Genomic DNA, 20,306 nt, shown 5'->3' with positions numbered 1-20,306 from the left:
TGATATTTTAAAGATTGAATCTATTCAAATCTTATCTTGTAGTCTCATCTATGTGATGAACTTTTGAAATGATTATACCTTGAACGGTGGTAGTTCAAGTAGTATTCGGAAAAGATATAAGAGGATCAACACCTTGGATATAAGAGGATCCCGAGGCTTGACCCGCTTCTTTACCACTCGTGTTCTGACGGGTTTCATATTCCTTCTTAACTGAAACAATAAGGTGAATAACAACAAAAAGGGGTTAGCCAAAATTGCTCAACAAGTCTACCAAATATACACAATGTTAAAGCAATATAACTGAATCCGTATCCCAGGTATATCTGCAAAGATATAACCTCATAAGAATCAAAAGAAGGCCATTTCTGGCGAATACAAACGAACTACACTGGACTCAAGTTCGCAGCTATACCCTGCTGATCAGCCAGGATACAGTGCAGATCTATATCTCACTATATAGATCCCGTCGGGCACCCAGGCACTACGGCCCATCTCAAGGATCCGGTTATGTCCCGGTCCTTAGGATTAAGTAACCTTAATCCCCAAAAGTAATGTTATCCAGTCCCTGGAATAGCAACCGGAACAATCGGTATACTTTAATATATTCTAATCACCAGAATATATTAATAATTGTGAGTAATAATTGGAATATGAATAATAAATTCAAATAAAAAGAATAATTCAAGAATCGAACTGAGATATGAATAAAGGAGTTAAAGTAATGCAAATGTAATAAGAATCTGAAGAGAATATCACTATTCTGGAAAAATAGAATAGAGGAGAAACTTGCCTTCTGTGCGACTTACTGCAATTAAATCACTTCCGTCTATCCCCTACTTGACCTGCCTTGCTGGCTTAGTTTCTGTTAGCAAAATAGATTGGTTAAGTCATTTTGTACTTCTGTCGTACCTTAAATTGACTTCATTTTGTTCCTACTATTTACCCATACGTTTATAACCAACTCGAATATTACATATAAACAAGTAAGACTCGATTAACCACATAATACACATAAGCACATAAGCACATAATCGTTTTTATAGTTAAAAATAATTTTTAGAATTGAAATCGATTTGCTGATTGCTCCGTTGATCACCTTCTGCTTCATTTCCCATTTTTCCGGAATTTTTCGAACTCGTCTCGGCACGTATTTCGACTGATAATCAAGCAATCAATAAAATCAATTAATTTCGAGAAGAAATTAGGTCTTCATATTATTTTTAGTGAAAAGAATTCATTTTTCTGAGTCAACAGGCTTTCGTTTCGCTCAATTCGGACTAACGGTTGAATTATTATCAATTAAACACTGATAATTCAATTTATTATACAATATAAATAATTATTGCTAATTTTTAAATCCCAAAACAATTTTTTAAATAATTATTTAAGAAAAATCAAAGTCAAAAATATTTTTTTTATAATTTTTGGAGTTAAAATGAAGAAGTTATGATTTATCGAAAATTATGTGACTAATTATCGAAATAATTAATCACTTTTTTTAATATTTAATAAATAAATAAGTAATAAATAATTAATAGATAATTATTTACTAATTTAAAATAATTAATCCCTAATTATTAGGATTAATCATAATTTATTACAAATATTTACAACTCATCGTTATTTATTTGATTAGATCGATTATTTACAAATAATCAATCGATTTAAATAACTGATACGCTATTTATCGACTAACTACGAATTACTCGAATTATAAATCAACTTAACGATTAATCACTCGTATAAATACGAGCTACGCACTATTCTCGAATATTACCGAACTAATATATTATTATTGGAATTTAAACGATTCGTTAATCAATTAATTATCGGTATTTAATTTATACGATACGAATAATTATTACTGTATTCTCCGAATAACTAACGCTCGAATAATAAATCTCATTACCGAATCACTATTCGCAATATTAACTAATTAAATAATTAAATTCGAATTTATAAACTAATAAAATAATTCAGAAATTAATAATATTATTTTTCAGAATTTAAATCTAATATTTATTGGATTTTTAGAATTATTAAAAACTGATTTTTAATATACTAAAAATATAAATAAAAAAATTAATTAATCAGAAACACAACAACAAAATTAGGGTTTGGGTTTTTAGGATCGAACCCGGGTCGAAACCGGGTTGGGAACCGGGTCGTCCCCAACCCAATCGGGTCGGGAAGAACAGCCGACCGTTGCCCAGATTCCGGCCCGGCGGAAACTTCCGGTGAATCCAACAGTCGATCAAAACGTGTGATTTAACTCTTGTTTGTTCCATGCTTTTGTTCAACAGCAACACAACGACGCTCCTCTGGATTCCCTCTTCGTTTCGTCAAACACGACGCCGGAATTGCGAAGAACAGCGGCGGCGTCGTCGTTTTTCCGGCGATGCTAAAACCAACACCAAACTCAGCAAACCCGATACCAATCGACTCGCAAAACGACGATCTAAACACTCATAACCATCAAAACATCTAACAATCAACGATGTGTAAAACCCGAACTCAAGAAATTAAACCCGAAAAACGAAATTAAAATCCAGAAATCAAACACTAAAATTAATTGCATAATCAGAAACTACGATTCTTGGGCTTTAAAACGAATACTTACATGAACGATTTGGGTTCCGGAATCACCTTCAAATTCGACTTTGATTCTCTGCCTGTTCTTCACCCAAACAAACCCTAATTCCTCTTTCTTTTTATTTTCTGTTTATTTTGCTGATTTTTAATTAAAATTAATAATTAATTACTGAAAAATCAGCTATTTATACTATGTAAAATAATACCCCTAAATAAAATTAAGGGTCTAATTACACTCCTATTAAAAATATTTGGCCCCAATTTTTATAATTTTTGGGTATTAATATTAAATTTTTAAATATCCAATAAATACAAAATTAATGCTAAAAATTCCCAAAAATTGTGAATATTACAAAAATGCAAAGAAAAATGATATATGATAATTTCATGATCATATAAAAATAAAAATGTGATTTTTGTGGGGTTTTTGGTACCCGAAGTGGTCCGGAAAAGTCGTTTTTCGCGAAAAAGGTCAATTTGTAAAACGTCTAGGGGTTCAGAATAACGACATGGTATAGGGCGTTTTTGGAAAAATAGGGCCAATGATTTTGTTTGAAATACGGGCTTTTAAAACATGGTTTTGAGCTGTACGGGTTTTGATATAAGATATCTAACTTGCAATAAAACACTCAATAAAAATCCAAAACACGTTTGGATCAAAACAGATAACACGTAACACATAGCAGTTAAGGTTTAATGACTCAACACATTTAATCACATATAAATGATATATTAATACACATATTTTATTATAAATATGATATCATACAACGTAAATTTCCCGGTCGTTACACAACAGGTATGAAAGATATCCCAACATTGAGATGACTGTTGAGATAAATAACAAAAGTAAATAAGGATTTATTAAGAAGAATTTCACGTTGAACACGACCAATATCTTCCAGATTATCCATGTGATCATTACCAAATCAGGAAAGAAAAGCGGATAACCATTTTTATCTTTTGGAGGCCATATGGATTGACCTCAACTTGAATAAGGATGGTATTGTGAAATTTGGTATAGACTATTGAGGTGGAAATGATTGAATAAGATACCCTTATCAGGGATATATGACTTTATTTATCCATGTAAGGATGCAAGTACCTTTTTAAAGATGGAATTAAGGATATAACCTCAATAACTTGAGATGAACTCTAGGGGAATGTATAAGGGTTGGCATTTCACCCTTAATAGGGACAATATGAGTTTTGACAGTACAAATTGGAAGGACTAAGGTAACAACAACCTTCTAAGATCAGTGGAGAAAGTTTTCAGAAGTACATAGACAATGGTTCTAGTATTAGTAAATGGTATTTTGATATGCCCTGTATCTAGGGAATACAGGAGGAACGATTTAAGGATAACCTTAGAGGTTTTATAAGGAGGAAGGTAATATTCGAAGTTCTGAAGAATAAAAATTTTGATAAAGGAAATATGACGTAATTGTAATAATTCCAGGTGGGCACGTATTGAACCATAAGAAAATATAGATCGACCCAATGAGGGTCGAGATTGGTGACAACGAGAAGTACCCAAGATAAGAGATGTACAAAGTATGATCGAGAGTCAGTCGTGACATTGTTCACATTCAAAGACTGAGGAAATAAATTATGGGAAAATTGTGATATTTTTTTTTTCTCACCAAAGCTTAAGGAAGAGCATTTTCACACCAGCAGTGAATGGAAATGAGGTAGAAAATTTAGTTGAAGATCGTTCAAAGGACATTGATTGTAAGGAACTATTACTATCAGGAAAGGCCAATGAGGTGGCCGACACTCTAACTGTAAAAGAGAAATTATAGGCGCTCATGCCATAGGAATACAGTAATGATGGTTAAAGCCGTGAAGGTGGTATTATGGTGTGAAAGATTGACATTCCTTCTGATGATCGTGCGATACTCAACCGTAATAGTAGTTTGGTAAAGATTTAATTTATGCAATCGCCGTAAGCGGGCTATCTATCTTAGAAGGTCATATCTTGAGATAAGCCAGGGCCACTTTATGAAAGGACTAAATGAACCCTTGAGTTTCCAGTTTCTTATTGAGGACATATGATAACTAACGGTAATAACCTGCTATTGTTGCTTTGATTGATATTCTTCTGCAATTTTATCTACTTCATGTCATATATACATCAAGTTCAGGAGATGTCCTTCATGGATCACAAACGGTGATATGTTAGCTACTTAGAAGGTTTTGATACGGTAAGTATGGACTCCGTATGATTAGCTATTAAGATTTCGAGGAAAATGAATGACTATAGTAGGTCAGTGGTGGACCATAGTAATGCTACAATGAGTCTATGAATAATGAGACGATGACAACTGTGAGAGTTATATTGTAATGAATGTTGAGATTGAGTACCATAATCGGGTCGTGGTGATGTATAAGTTATTATTGATAGACTATTTAAGTCGATTATCTACCTATTGAATATTTATTCCTTCTTATCAATAGAGGGTCGTATTACTACACGAGGAAGGTTGCGATGCAAGCATAGAATTCTAATAACGATAATGTCTAGAATGAAATCCCAGATTTGATTTCCGATGTCGAGGGAGTTTCAAAGGTGATTGTTTATAAGCTCGAGCAAGAGCATGGGACTATAAAACGATGGACGAAATATTAGATATTCAGGAGCGTGAAATGCGATGCTATAATACTTGATGTTGATATATATACACATATGTTTTGTTCTCCTATGACAAACCTCTATAGTTCAGAGGTAGATTCCAAGCCAGATATTTTGTGGCAGTATTCTTTTCATATACAATTCTCTTCAATTCGTTCTTTTCTCTCCTTTTCATTTTGTATAAGCTGAGAAGAACAACCCTTCCAGAAGGGGAGGTATTGCCAAATAACTATCTATCTGTATGATAGAAGCCTAGTAGGATACCACATGTTATTTAATTGCTTGTCAAGTACTAAAGGCTGGCCACCTTCTGTACTAACTATGCAATAGAACAAGTGTTCATGATCATAGTGATCTCTCAATAAATTCTTTTACTTCTATACGAAGGACCAAGCTTTTGAAGATGGAGGCAGCTAGAGATGAAGTGGTACCAAGTACGGTGGTATTCCGATTCTAACGCGTTCGTGATACTAAGGTTGACGTGATTATTAAAAAGTTATAAAACTCTAGCGAGTAAAGGTATATCTAGAATAGTATTCTGTACGGAAGATAGTAACGATTACGAACTAGAAAAGAATGGGTATTGAGAAGCAAAAGCTATAATGCTAGAAGCTATGAAGAGAGTCTGTGCAATAGACTTGAAAGAATTTGGAATGATCACTTAACGCGGATTGAGTTTTCTTACGATAATAGATCGTATGTCAGTATCGAGATATCGCCTTATGAGATCCTTGAGGGAGCACAATGTCGATCTCCCTTATGTTAGGATGATGTTGTAGAACGCAAGATGCTCGGACCAGCAGTGGTCCAAAGGACCAAGGATATAATAGATCTAATCAGAGGACGGCTGGTAGTAGCCCAAGATGGACATAAGAAGTATGTTAATTTGACACGAAAGGACAAAGAATAGGAAGTAGGGGACCTAGTGCTGTTATAGGTATTCCCTTGGAAAGGATAGATGAGGTTCGGAAAGAAAGAAAAGCTAATCCCACGAATTGTTGGACCCTTGGATATATTAAGACGTATTGGGAAGTTAGGATATGAGCTAGCCCTACCCCGGAACATGTAGCAAGTTCATAACGTGTTCCACGTATCAATGTTAAGGAAGTGTAATTCGGATGCCAGACAAATAGGGGCGTATGAGCGCATAGACATGCACCCAGACGTAACCTATATGGAGCAACCAGGAAGGGTTATAGATCGAAAATGGACAAGTGCTTAGGAGAAGGGTTATCAAACTAGTCAGAGTTGGTGGTAGAACCACAATGTGGGAAAATTGACTTGAGAGTTAGAAAGTGCAATGCTAAGAAAGTATCCCTATTCATTTTAATCTGATTCCGGGACGAAATCCTTTTAAGGAGGGGAGACTATAATAACCCCAATTTTTTTGAAATTTTTGAAATCCTGATGAATAGTAACTTTTGCTGATGATGCTGATTAAAGAAAATTATGAGACCACACTATATAGGAGTACTGTTATGGAAATTCTAAGATCATATTAGTATTTCATAAAATAAATAAGTGTATGTAAAGATTGTCAGAATCCAAATTCGAACACTTTGATTTTCCTGAAAATCCACTAGATACAGAAAGAATTGAGTATAAGGTAATATGATTAAAAGGATTTAAATTCAAGGATTATAAGAGGGGATCATAAAAGGAATATAAAATATTGAGAAAGGGTAGGGGAACCCAAGTAATAAGATCCCGAATATGATCCCTCAAACGGATAACGAGAACGAAAGTTAAGCGAACCGTAAAACAGATACGCGACCAAGAGACATGCTTGTACAAGCATCCAAGGTATTATGACATCATCAAACCACAAGAGAAAGGCATGTGGCAAATGGATGACATAAGGAAGATGACATAAGCATGACAAGTGGGTAGGTTTTGTTGGTTGATTACTAGCCAAGCATTATTAACCATGGTAAAAAGGTTAAAATCAATTCCTAAGTCAAAAGAAGAAGCAACCAAGCAAACACATTCATTTCTCTCCCCCCATCTCCTTGCTCACGGCCTTTTTGAAGAAAAGTAAGGAAGAAAAATTCCAAAACCCAAGCTCTACTTAATCATAATTCAAGAGGTTTGTTTCTTTAGCTTCCATAATTCATAACTTAGATGAGCCATAAGTTTAAGCTCAAGATTCCATGTTTAACATAGCTAATCAATTCATCAAAGTTCTTGGTGAATAGTGTTTTCAAGAAACTAACTTTGTGTTTTCTTATGTTTTCTTCAAGATCCAAGCTTAGTAGAGATAGTTGGTGGTTATTTAAGGCTTCCTAAGTGATTCTCCACTCTCCAAGGAAGGTATAACTTCTCAAACCCTTAGTCTTAAGTTTTGTTAGTTTGGATTTCATAATGTTTAGATGATGGGTTAGTGTAATGGGTGTGTACTCATGTTTAGAGCTTTGTTTAGTAAGTGATTTTGTTGATTTTGGAGTTAGGAGTGAAACTTGTTGGATTTGATGTTCTTGGTCACATTTTGACTTGGTTTAGATGAATAAGTTGAGATCTTGAGTTATAGTTAAATGATCTTGTATTGTGGTTTAATGATGGTGGAATGGTGTTGATTAGTGGTGATTGATATTGAATTGATTGGGTAAAAATTTGGGAATTGCTAAGTTATAGCCGTCGTAATGCCCAATTTTCCTTAGACTGTTTTGTGCTTAACTTTTGCACCCAAACACTCACTGACATGAACTGACCATTACCATTTTTAGATAGTTCATTTTACTAGCTTCGTTTTGATATGTGGTTCGCTTGAATCCGATGTACGGTTTAGGAGAAACGACCGTTTTAAGTAACGGCATTTCGTGAACGAACCATTACCCCTCGCCTTACTTCGAAACCTTGGTTAAGGCCCTTAAATGACTAATTGGAGTATGAAACAATTAAATAAAGTGGATTAGGCAGTTGGTAAAGTACTCGCGAAAAAATTGCCTTAAAATTCTTAATGGTTAATTTATTAAAAATGGTGGAGCCGAGGGTACTCGAACGACTTATGTGATTCGTTAAGCGTAGAAGTGACCATAAGCGAACGTTAGGGTTTAATTGGTTAAAGTCTAGTTTCTTAAGCGACCGGGGTTTAATTCCGACTTATGTTGTTGTTCATAGGTTATCGGACCCACTCTAAGCTTAAGTCTATCCGGGAACACTCAGGCAAGTTTTCTACCCGTTATACAGTTGTTGTGATGTAAATATATAGATGCATTATCTTGAGATAAGTGCATGACTGTTATTAGCAAATCTTGCGATATATTGGAGCATGTTGATATGGTATATATATGCATGTTGTGAAATCTTGATATTCTATTATCAATTCAAATGCTTATAAACTGCATAATACCTATGCTAGAGATAAGCAGTAGTTGCGTATACCCTTAGTATAAGGGACCCAAAGGTGAACATTTTTCTAAACCGGGAGTCGATGTTCCCGAGTATAGTATATGTATATATATATATAAATAGTTTTCGATAACTTTATTTTATTTAATGAATATTATTTTGAATATTCATTCGAGGACTTATGACTCCGCTCATTTTATTTAATGAATATTATTTTGAATATTCATTCGAGGACTTATGACTCCGCTTATTTTATTAAATAATATTATTTATTTTATTAAAGAATAATGTTTCGATAATCAAACTTATTTTTGATTATTTAAATAAAGATCGTACTTTCGTATAAGTATATCTTTGGTTATTTATTATTCATTTCAAGTAAAAGTTTTAAAACTTCTACTTCAATTATTTTTATAAGGATTATCCTTATGGGAATATTATTTAAATAATAATATTCAGATATTTTCTAATATATTGGGACTGATTTATTTTATTAAATGAGCATTACTCTAAACATTCTTTAAAATGTTTTTTAGTCTTCAAAATGATTTTAAAAGTTCGAGCGGATCCCAAAACTCGTTTTCAAATTTAAGATCTTCCTTTCGAAGGGGTTTTAAATACTTGCTTAAAAATCTGAGGCATCCGGCTCTGTGGTGTATTTTATATTCGCAATGAGGTTGCTGTTGTGAGAAAACATTTTGATTACTTGCCCAACGTTCGGGAAGTAAATCCATCTATTTGAGTCGGCATAAGCAATATGGGCTCAGTGGGCGTCCATGAAAGTGTAAGTGGCTCAGTGGGAGTCCATCAAATGCGTAAGTGGCTGAGTGGCAGTCCAGCAAAAGGTCCTAATGCGGCCAGGGTGATGACCAATGGGGAATTCGTCCATCTACTAGTAGAAAAGGTTACTTATTGGTATCTTTGCCTGATCAACAAGATATCAGGTTTATGCCAAGGTTTCTTCTTTCCAAATTCATTGGATATTATAACTCTATTTATTCTTTTCATAACAGAGGTTTCCAAGGAAAGTATGAGATATATATATATAGGTGTATATATATATATTGGGACTTAATGAAGTATCTCGTAACTTCATTTCTTTTGAATGATATTTCAAAGATTGAATCTATTCAAATCTTATCTTGTAGTCTCATCTATGTGATGAACTTTTGAAACTGATTATACCTTGAACGGTGGTAGTTCAAGTAGTATTCGGAAAAGATATAAGTATATTGGAGTATCTCGTAACTTCACCTTTTCAACTTATATCTGGTTAAAGATTATCTTCTGCATGACAAAGATTTTCAGAAAAAACGTTGAGACAAGGTTAGATATATGAGATCACCTTGCAACGATATTTTTATACAGCTATAAACTAGAACTCTATGTATATTATACATGGCAGAGGATTTCAAAGATTTTGAAAAGTATATATACATATATACTAAATATTTTGCGACTTGGTCGCATTAAGAGATCAAACTTTGTTCATTTCTTTTTGACCAAGACTTTCAAGAGTACTGTGAGAATGCTCATATTTTATAAATTATTATGCATATTATTTCGGTGGGCTTGTTGCTCACCCTTGCTTTCTTCTTTCATCACACAACAACAGATAGACAAGATGAACATAACCAATCTCCCAATTCGTGAGCGGATAGGAAACGTTCCGCAGTTTCCTGTAGGCGTTGATGCCGTTGTAGCTGAGGTAGGGTCTACCAATAGGCTAGGCTTTCAACTTTTGATATACCAGACTTATGTATATATATGAATTTTAATAATGGCAAAGAATATGTAAATTTATTCAGAAACCCTTTTAAGGTGTAATGGTTTATAATTGTGGAATAAAATGACTTGTGTTATTTTTGGATATTCATCTGAGACTATAACTTGTGGTGTGTGTGTGTATAGTGGGGTCACAGTACGCAGTAGTTGGTTTATTATTAAGATTAAGTATTATTAAGGGAAATGGAGCTCGTGATAACCCGGATCCCCGACCCCGGATTTGGGGGTGTCACAGTATGGGTCTCAGAGCTGTCATCATAGGGGCTCCAAGATAGTGATGGAGGGGTAGGAGCTCTGACCATGGGAAGTGAGGGTAGAGGGGTACTAGTAATGTTCAAGTCTTCTTTCAACTTAGTCATGAACCATCACCAATTATCAGCATTTTCTGCATCTACAACACTCCATACTATAGGATACATTCCATCATCTGGATCCATACCAACTGCACTAAGCAGCGCCCTCCAAAAGGCCCTTTAAGATGACAGTCATCCAAGCCAATAACTGGTCTGCAACCTGCCTTGTAACCCCTCTTGACTGGTCCAAGACATATATAAATTCCAATACATTAGCATCCATGTAATCATTGAACCCCTCAAATTCAGAAGTGATATCTCCAAAGTCTTTTTCATGATCTGAATTCCCATCATTAGAGCTATCTGAAAAACATTCATGATCATCTTCATCTGCCTCTTCCTCATTCCTATACCTGTCAAAGTTAGCTTCATGTCCTTCAAAACATTCCTCATAACCTTCAGGTGGATGTTCTAAATCATACTCTTCTTCTTCTTGCATTTCAGCATTGAACCCTCATGCTGCTCATTATCTTGACCTTGATCATTACCTTGACCTTGATCAACTTCATCATGATACACATCTTCAGTCACCTTTCTTTGATCCTCAACATTAACATTTGAACCCTCATCAACTGGCTTCCTAGCACACTTCTTCTTTGGACTTGGTTTCTTTCCAACCTTCTTCACATTCATCTTCTTTACTACAGGCTCTACAATTACATCCTCATCTTCTTGCTCTCCTTTACTACTTGAATCAGAAGAGGGAACCTTCTCTTCATCACTAACATCTACTTCCAACTCTATAACTTCTGCAACTTTAGGATGTGGATCTGTTAAGGGCAAACCTTCCAGTTCAAGGGGTCCAATGCGAACAACAAACAACTCAACATATTGCACTTCTTCATTAATCAAAGTTGTCATCATCCTTATTTCCTCATCAGTTTCTAAAATCCCAAGTTCATCAATTCCCTCTTTTGGTGATGTAAAGAACAAATCTACCCCTACTGATTTATGTTTAATAGCAGTACTCAACATCCCAACTACTTCAAACATAGACATCAAATCCACATTGCAGAAATCAAAGTAATCAATCTTATAGTCAACAAATTTCGAGTTCAAATTGTCAAATTGACCTCCATGATACATTTTAATAGTAAAGAAACCGGGATAGTCTGCAATAATAAATAAATAAAAATACATAAATGATGTCAAAAAGGGGGGTCGTCCACTGATTTGTTTAACTAGGGCAAAATCACTTTTCATCAGTCATGCACACATATGGGTCCATTCAAAAGCAATAAACAATATTCCAACATCAATAAACATAGACAAAGAGATTTGGGACCACATGACCAATATTCTACTCTAACAAAAAGTAAGTAAAGAGTTAGACTATAAAACATAAGTTAATTAGGATTGCCTTTGTAATTAGGGCACTCAGTAGCTCCGTATTTTTGCAACTCACTCCTAGGTAGCATAAACCACACCATCTCGCTCAAAACCACTCCAACTCAGCTCCGTCATTTGAGAATTGTTAATTAGGGTTTCGGTAAGTAGAGAGACTCTGATTTAGTAAAGTAGAATATGTTTAAGTGGGTCATTTGATATTTCTTTATTTTTTTAGATCTTTTTTTACCAAAATACCCCTTCATTTTACAGGGTTTTTTATTATTTAACGGTGCTAAGTTAACGGACTAGACGACAACCAAAATTTTAAACTACGGAACTGAACGTCGGCCAACATTCCGTCAAAGTGAAAATTCGGCTAAAATTTTGAAAATCAGTGTATACTACAACCACACCCTTGTAATGTACTCAATAAGAAACTCAATTTCGTCTTTTAGTTGTCGGCACTCATCGGTGTCATGGCTGGCATCCTTGTGAAATCGACAATAATTTATTTTATCCAACTTTGCAGGATCATCCTTCAGAGCCTTTGGCCAACGAACGTCTTTATCCCTCTCAATTTCCATCAAGATTTGACTCCTTGGAGCATTCAGTCTAGCATACTCAGTGAACTTTTGTACATGCCCCCCTTTTTTGGGTGAAGAATCAGCATCATTGCTAACTCTAGGATACTTGTACTTTTCATTGTGTTCTTGATCTGTCTTCTGCTTCTTTTCACCAGTGGACTCGTTGCTTACCACTATTTTCTTCATATTTTCTTCAACTTGGATATATTTTCCTGCTCTAGTTTGGAGCTGTAACATAATCTCTGGTGGCCGCTTGGCCAAAGACATTTTGAAAAACTCTTCCTTGGTTCCTTGCTGTAATGCGATCATAGCTACCTTATCATCAAGATCTGGGACTTTCAAGCCCTTCTTTGTGAAACGATTCAAGTAGTCCCTAAGAGATTCCTTTGCTCCTTGCACAATACTCATAAGGGAAGCTGAGCTTTTTTCGTGCAGCTTCCCGCTAATGAACTGTTTGATGAAAGCTTGACTTAAATTTCTGAAGGATCCAATTAAATTTGGAGGGTAAGCGGCTGTACCACCTTTTGGCTATGTTTGATAAGGTTTGAGGGAAAGCCCAAAATTTGATTGCATCATTCATAGGCTGCAGTAACACTGCATTAAAGAAGGTCCTGACATGATTTTCCGGAACCCCAGTCCTATCATAGGCCTTTATAGTGGGCATCTTGAACTTTCTTGTGATATAGGTGTTCATGATTTCTTCTGTGAAAGGCGGGGTTGGATCGTCTAGGTCTCCGAGGGGGAGCAACTCAAATGGGTTCTCCATATCCCTCGTAATCCTTAGAATTTCTGCTTCATAAGCATGTATCTTTTCTTCAAAAGTCTGGGATGCCATTCCCTGAATTTCTTGATATTCGGGATGCCTGCCTCTAACGGGCTCGAGGCGCCTGCCTCCAACGGGCTCTTTATCCCTACATCTCCTCCTATGGTGGGTGTTCTCATCGGTTGACTCTCCACTATCCTCAGTTGTATAGGGTCCAGAGATATCTCGTTCATTATTGGTTGGTCGTAGACCTTAGATATAATTAGACGGTTGTGGTTAAGGCGGTAGGGGTGGCCTACCTCCTCCGACCTCAGAATATAATGGCATCCAATAGGTGGAGTTTATAGGCATGTGGTGGACTATGGTCGATATCTCAAAACCGTGGACTGTGTCCCCAAGGTAGCATTCAGATTTGAGTTTTGGGGGTTCGCCTCTAAAGCCGAAGGTGGCTGAGATTCAGATTGGGGAACTGAAGGATTCGCTGTCCCATGAGGGCAGGTTGGGTGAGGGGGAATCTCAATGGAGGATGAGATTGTTTGGGTAGTCCCAGCCGGCGTTCCTTCAGGAGTGTTATTTCTGCTTCGCGTGGTTACCATGGTTGGTGTCTTTTTCCCACAAATGGCGCCAAACGTTATGGATAAAAAATTAGGATGTATTTAATGCGAGGGTTCGTGAGCTCAAGACACTATTTGTCTGCTCTCATATTTCGTGACTCAATCTGCCTTTAAAAGATGTTTACGTACCTTGCTGTATGCCAAAGATCAAGTCAAAAATATAGTTCTGATATGTGGGGTGAGGCCCCTTATATAGCTGTGGGATGCCCTAAATTAGATTAGGGTTTGGACACTTGGTGGGCAAGTCTCATACTTAGAATGAAATTTTGAGTCCTAGAATGTAGGAATTTGCTTCCTTATGGGACTGTGTGGCTTGAGGGCTATCCTTTTGAGAGTTTAATTCTGATTTGAACTTTTTTTCTCAGCCATATTTTGGGCTAATTTATGACCTACAAATTTAATAATAAATCCTTGGTCTATGGGCCCATAAAGCCCAATTAAAGATATATCAATTACTTGGCCTTAATAACCGGGTTTCATCTTTGGAACAAATCGGGTCCAATTAATGCGCTTATTTATTACACAATTAGGGTTATTTTTATCTGCTACTAATACTGATTTGAGTCAGTCACAGATCAATATTAACATAATTAATTAATTAACGCGGTTTTATTTTAAATTAAGTAGCGCACAAGTTTTGTTATTTTATATATTCATCACTGAGTCGTAGGGTTTTAATTACCAAAACACTAGCCGCTCTTTAGTCTCTTTGTCTTCTTGGTGATAGTTCTCTTGCTCGTCTCAAACTCGCTGGAAGTGACGCACCTGCTTCATTGCAACCCGTTTTATCCAGGGAGGCGATTCACTCATACATACAGTGACAATAAATACGTTTTAAGGAGACAGTCACACATTGAACTCGGGTTTTCGTTCCTCGTCTCCTCGTTATTTATATTTATATTATTTTGTAATTATTTCTCTGCACGCTTCTATTATCCACACACACACGAACCTGATTATTTTATGCTTGGTTTTTCGCAGATTGTACTATACTCTCTGTCTTGTTGGTGATAGTTCTTTTGCTCATCTCAAACATGCTGAAAGTGACGCACCTGCTTCATTGCAACCCGTTTTAGCATGGGAGGAGATTCTCTCACACATACGGTGAGGGCAAATACTATTTAAGGAGACAGTTACGCACTGACTCGAGTTCTCGTTCATTGTCTCCTCGTTATTTGTGTTTATGTTGTTTCGTAATTGTTTCTCTGAACGATTTTGTTATTCACACACACAAATACGATTATTGTATGCTTGACTTTTCACAGATTGTACAACATGGAATAAGTGCAAGAGAAAATGGAGTTCCCATTTCATACAAGTTAATCGCTGATCTAAAATTATCACATGAGTTTAAGGTTCCGATTATCGTTAACGTAACTATTTAACCATGAACCAAATATCCCCTTAATTGGTTATCTATTTTGTATATTAAAATTGATAAAAACCCAATAATAATCGTTAAATTTTATACTTCTTGTCCGGATATTTTGAGCACTGTTACGATTTCATCCGAAAATAATTGTTCATATTTATAATAAAAGGTGAATATAATAAAAGTTAACAAAAAAGGTAAATGTTTCACAGTTTTACTTCTATACTATGGTATTTATAATTTTATTTGACTTAATTGGATAGAATGAGGATTTTGATTGATGGATAAGTAAAATGGGATGATGGGACGGAGGGAGTAATAGTGATGGAAAAATTTTGGATGTAATTATTATTGCACGTAGGGCTGTAAAACTGTCAATACGCTCACCACGAACTCTTCGATGTTCGGTTTGAAAAAAGTTCGCCTCAAGTTAGGTTCGATTTATAAACAAGACAAAAATGAACACAATAGTTTGTAAAAAAGAAACAAGTGAAGCTTATGTAAAAATTCGGGGAATTGTGAGATCAAGTTCGTAAATTGAGATTTTTATGATTAAGAGTTCGTAAACAGTATATATGTTAGATATATTTGTGATGTCATGTCTAATAATGATTTGTGTTTAGTTTTCAGATCTTGACTAACAGGACAAATCAAGAATTAACTGGAAATCAGTATTTATACTGAAGTCAAAACTTAAGATATCAGTACTTAAGTTATCAGAACTTAAGATATCAGAAGATATTTATCAGGAGATAATATCAGGACTTAAGAAGACTTTCAGATAAGGAAGACGGCTGATTGAAAGGAAAGAAGATCAAGACTAAAATAAGATGAGATATGTATGGAGAAAAATTCTATGAAGAATAGAAGACTTGGAGGAAAAGATAACTATTTGATATATTTTAGGATACAGAATCATATTCGATATCAATTAGAAGATTATCTTGTAACTGTGTGATATATAAACACAGCATAGGGTTTACACTATAAGTGTTATCATAATCGAGGATATTATTCATTGTAACCCTAGAAGCTCTCGTGATATTTGTTCATCACTGAGAGAGAACGGTTCCATTGCAATACTGTTTTATTAATAAGATTATTCTGTGTTTCATACTTGTGTTCTTAATTTGATTTGATTGTACTATACACTGTATTCAACCCCCTTCTACAGTGTGTGTGACATAACAAGTGGTATCTGAGCCTGTCTGTTAACACATATACAGTTTAAGATCCAAAAACAATCATGTCTGAAGAAGAACAAACTCCAATCAAGTGCACCAAAACTGAAGAAACTCCAAAAACTCAGATCCACAGTCGATATGAGACTATTAGGGTTCCCATGCTGAAACCACCTGAGTATCCCATATGGAAAGTGAAGATGGCTATGTTTCTGGAAGCTACAGATCCAGAATACCTTGACAGAATTAATGAAAGACCACATAAGCCAACCAAGCTCTCTGTTGTAGTTGCAGATCAGCCAGCAAAGACCGTACCAAAGGAGAAAATTGAGTATACAACTGAAGATATCTCATCAATTGTCAAGGATGTAAAGGTAAGGCATTTGCTGTATAGTGCCATTGATAGTGTCATGTCAAACAGGGTAATTAACTGCAAGACTGCAAAGGAGATATGGGATGCCTTAGAGACAAGATGCCAGGGAACTGATGCAATTAAGAAGAACAGGAAGACTATACTTACTCAAGAGTATGAGCACTTTGACTCAAAACCTGATGAGACATTAACTGGTTTATATGACAGATTTGTCAAACTCTTGAATGATCTGTCACTGGTGGATAAAGAATATGATCTTGAAGATTCAAATCTTAAATTCCTTTTAGCTCTTCCTGAAAGTTGGGATTTGAAGGCAACTACTATAAGAGACAACTATGCTCTTGATGAAACTACTCTTGATGAAATTTATGGAATGCTCAAGACTTATGAACTTGAGATGGATCAAAGAAGCAAGAGGCATGGGAGAAAGTCAAGAACAGTTGCTCTTAAGGCTGAGGAGGAATCCCCCAAAGTGGTTGTCTCAAAAAAAGGCAAAGGAAAGGCTCTCATCACAAAGTCTGATACTGAGTCATCAAGTTCTGATAATGATGAAGATTAAGAAACTGAAAGTCTATCTGAGATGGATGCTGATGAAGAGATAATGAAATTGTGTGCTCTTATGGTGAAGGGTATCACAAAGATAGCCTACAGGAAATTCAGAAGGGGAAATAAGTTTTCTAGGAAAGGTGGAAGTTCTGATAAGAAGGGATTCAAAAAATCTGAAGGCAAAACAGGAAAGTCTGATAGAGGAGATTACTCAAATGTTAAATGCTACCATTATGGTGAGAAAGGCCACATATCTCCTGATTACAAGAAAGGGAAGAGTGACAAAGGCAAGGCTCTTGTCACAAAGAAGAAAAGCTGGACAGACACTTCAGATTCTGAAGATGAGGAGAACTATGCCTTGATGGCAAATGCTGATAGCAGTTCTGATGCTGCTGAGTTAAAGGTACCTCAAACAACTTATGCTTTTCATACTGATGATATTACTGAGTTGAGAATATATCTTAAAACCATGTTTATTAGTTATAGAGATCAAACTTTAACATGTGAAAGATTAACTTCTGAAAATCTTGCTTTTAAAAAGAGGAATGATTATTTAGAAAAAGAGTTAGTTATGTTCCATCAAACTCAGAAGGATAGAGATGATGCTTTCTATGTGAGAGATGAAGTGCTAATAATGAATAAATCTCTAAAAACTGAGTTAGAAAAGGAAAGAGAGATTATCAGGACTTGGACTAACTCTGGTAGAACAACTTAGAATTTACTAAGTAGTGGAAACTAGAAAGAGGGCTTAGGTTGTGGAGATGATAAAAGTGAAACAGGAACTGAACAAGTTAAGCCAATTATTGTTAAACAGACTAATAAGCCAAAGGTAAATCCTGTTAAGTTTGTAGTTGTAAAGTCTGATATTGATAAATCAGAAGTTAAAGAGAAATTAACTTCTGACAAACCAAAACAGGATAAGCCAATTGAAGTTAACATAGGCTTAATGACAAAGAAGCAGCTTAAGCATAAGCTGAAAGAGATTAAGAATGTAAACAAGGTAAAGCCACTTAGGAAAAATAGGAATGGAAAGGAAGTTGTGAATAAAAGCAACAATTATAAGCTTGTTCCTAATACTCCTAGAAAGAAATGTCATAACTGTGGAAATTCTTACCATCTGGCTTCTTTTTGCAGGAAGAATAAGAATATAAACTCCTTACCTTCAAAATCAGGAGTTAAGAGTCAGTCTGTTAGATTTAAGCCACAAAATCCTTGTTTTCATTGTGGTAGTTTATGGCATTCCATTTATACTTGTAAGGAATATCATAGTCTGTATTATGATTATTATCAAATAAAAACTTCTTTGAAGAAAGTTAGCATTATTTCTTCTAGTATAAGTTTTGATTCAAAAGTTTGATACTGTAAATTATGATAAGAAAAATGTTAACATAAACTCTGATGTTAAATTCGCTGCAAATGTTAACAAACTTAATAAGGCCAAAAGATCCAAGCAAGTCTGGGTCCTTAAAACTAATCATTAGTGGTCTTTGTGATTGTAGGGCAACAGGAAGAACATCCTAGTTCTGGACAGTGGATGTTCAGGACATATGACTGGAAATAAAGTCCTGCTATCAGACTTTATGGAGAAAGCTGGCCCAGGAGTTTCTTATGGAGATGGCAACATGGGAAAAACTATAGGATATGGCGATATCAATCTTGGGAATGTCATCATTGAACAAGTAGCTCTAGTCTCAGGACTTAAACACAATCTGCTGAGTGTTAGTCAAATCTGTGACAGAAGTTATCATATGAATTTCTTTGAAGAACACTATGAAGTTGTAAGCAAATCTACAGGCAAAGTTGTTCTGAAGGGATACAGGCATGGTAACATTTATGAAGCCAAGCTTTCAACAAGTTCTGATGGTTCTGCAATCTATCTGTTAAGCAGAGCATCAATTGAAGAAAGCTAGGATTGGCACAAGAAACTCTCTCATTTAAATTTCAACAATATAAATGAGCTTGTAAAGAAAGATCTTGTGAGAGGACTGCCAAAATCAGTATTTGCTCCTGATGGCCTTTGTGATTCATGTCAAAAGGCAAAAGAAAGAAAATCATCTTTCAAGAGCAAGACTGAATCTTCAATTCTTGAGCCTTATCACCTACTATATGTTGATCTATTTGGTCCAGTGAATGTCATGTATATTTCAAAGAAGAAATATGCTATGGTCATAGTAGATGAGTTTACCAGATACACATCGGTGTATTTCTTGCACACAAAAAGTGAAACTCCATCTATCTTGATTGATCATGTCAAACAACTGGATAAATTGGTCAAAGACTCTGTGAAAATCATAAGAAGTGATAATGACACTGAGTTCAATAATTTGATCATGGAAGAGTTCTGCAAAGACCATGGAATAAAGAAGGAATTCTCTGCTCCTGGAACTCCACAGCAAAATGGAGTTGTTGAAAGAAAGAATAGAACTCTTATTGAAGTTGCACGAACTATGCTTGATGAAGCAAAGTTACCAACCTACTTTTAGGCTGAAGTTGTGCAGACTGCTTGTTTTACTCAGAATGCAACATTTATCAACAAGCATGGAAAGACACCATATGAGATGGTGAAGAAAAAGAAGCCAAATCTGAAGTACTTTCATGTATTTGGATGCAAGTATTTTGTTCTTAAGACGCATCCTGAACAACTATCTAAATTTGATCTAAAAGCTGATGAAGGAATTTTTGTTGGATATCCACTTTCCACAAAATCCTTCAGAGTCTACAATTTAAGAACAAGGGTTGTCATAGAATCTATCAATGTCTCTTTTGATGATAAGAAGATTACTGGACTTGAAGATTTCAATGATCATGATCAGCTGAGATTTGAGAATGAAGTT

This window comes from Apium graveolens, chromosome 7 (assembly GCF_009905375.1).
Source record: "Apium graveolens cultivar Ventura chromosome 7, ASM990537v1, whole genome shotgun sequence".
Classification (NCBI taxonomy): Eukaryota; Viridiplantae; Streptophyta; class Magnoliopsida; order Apiales; family Apiaceae; genus Apium; species Apium graveolens.
This window is presented reverse-complemented; position numbering follows the sequence as displayed.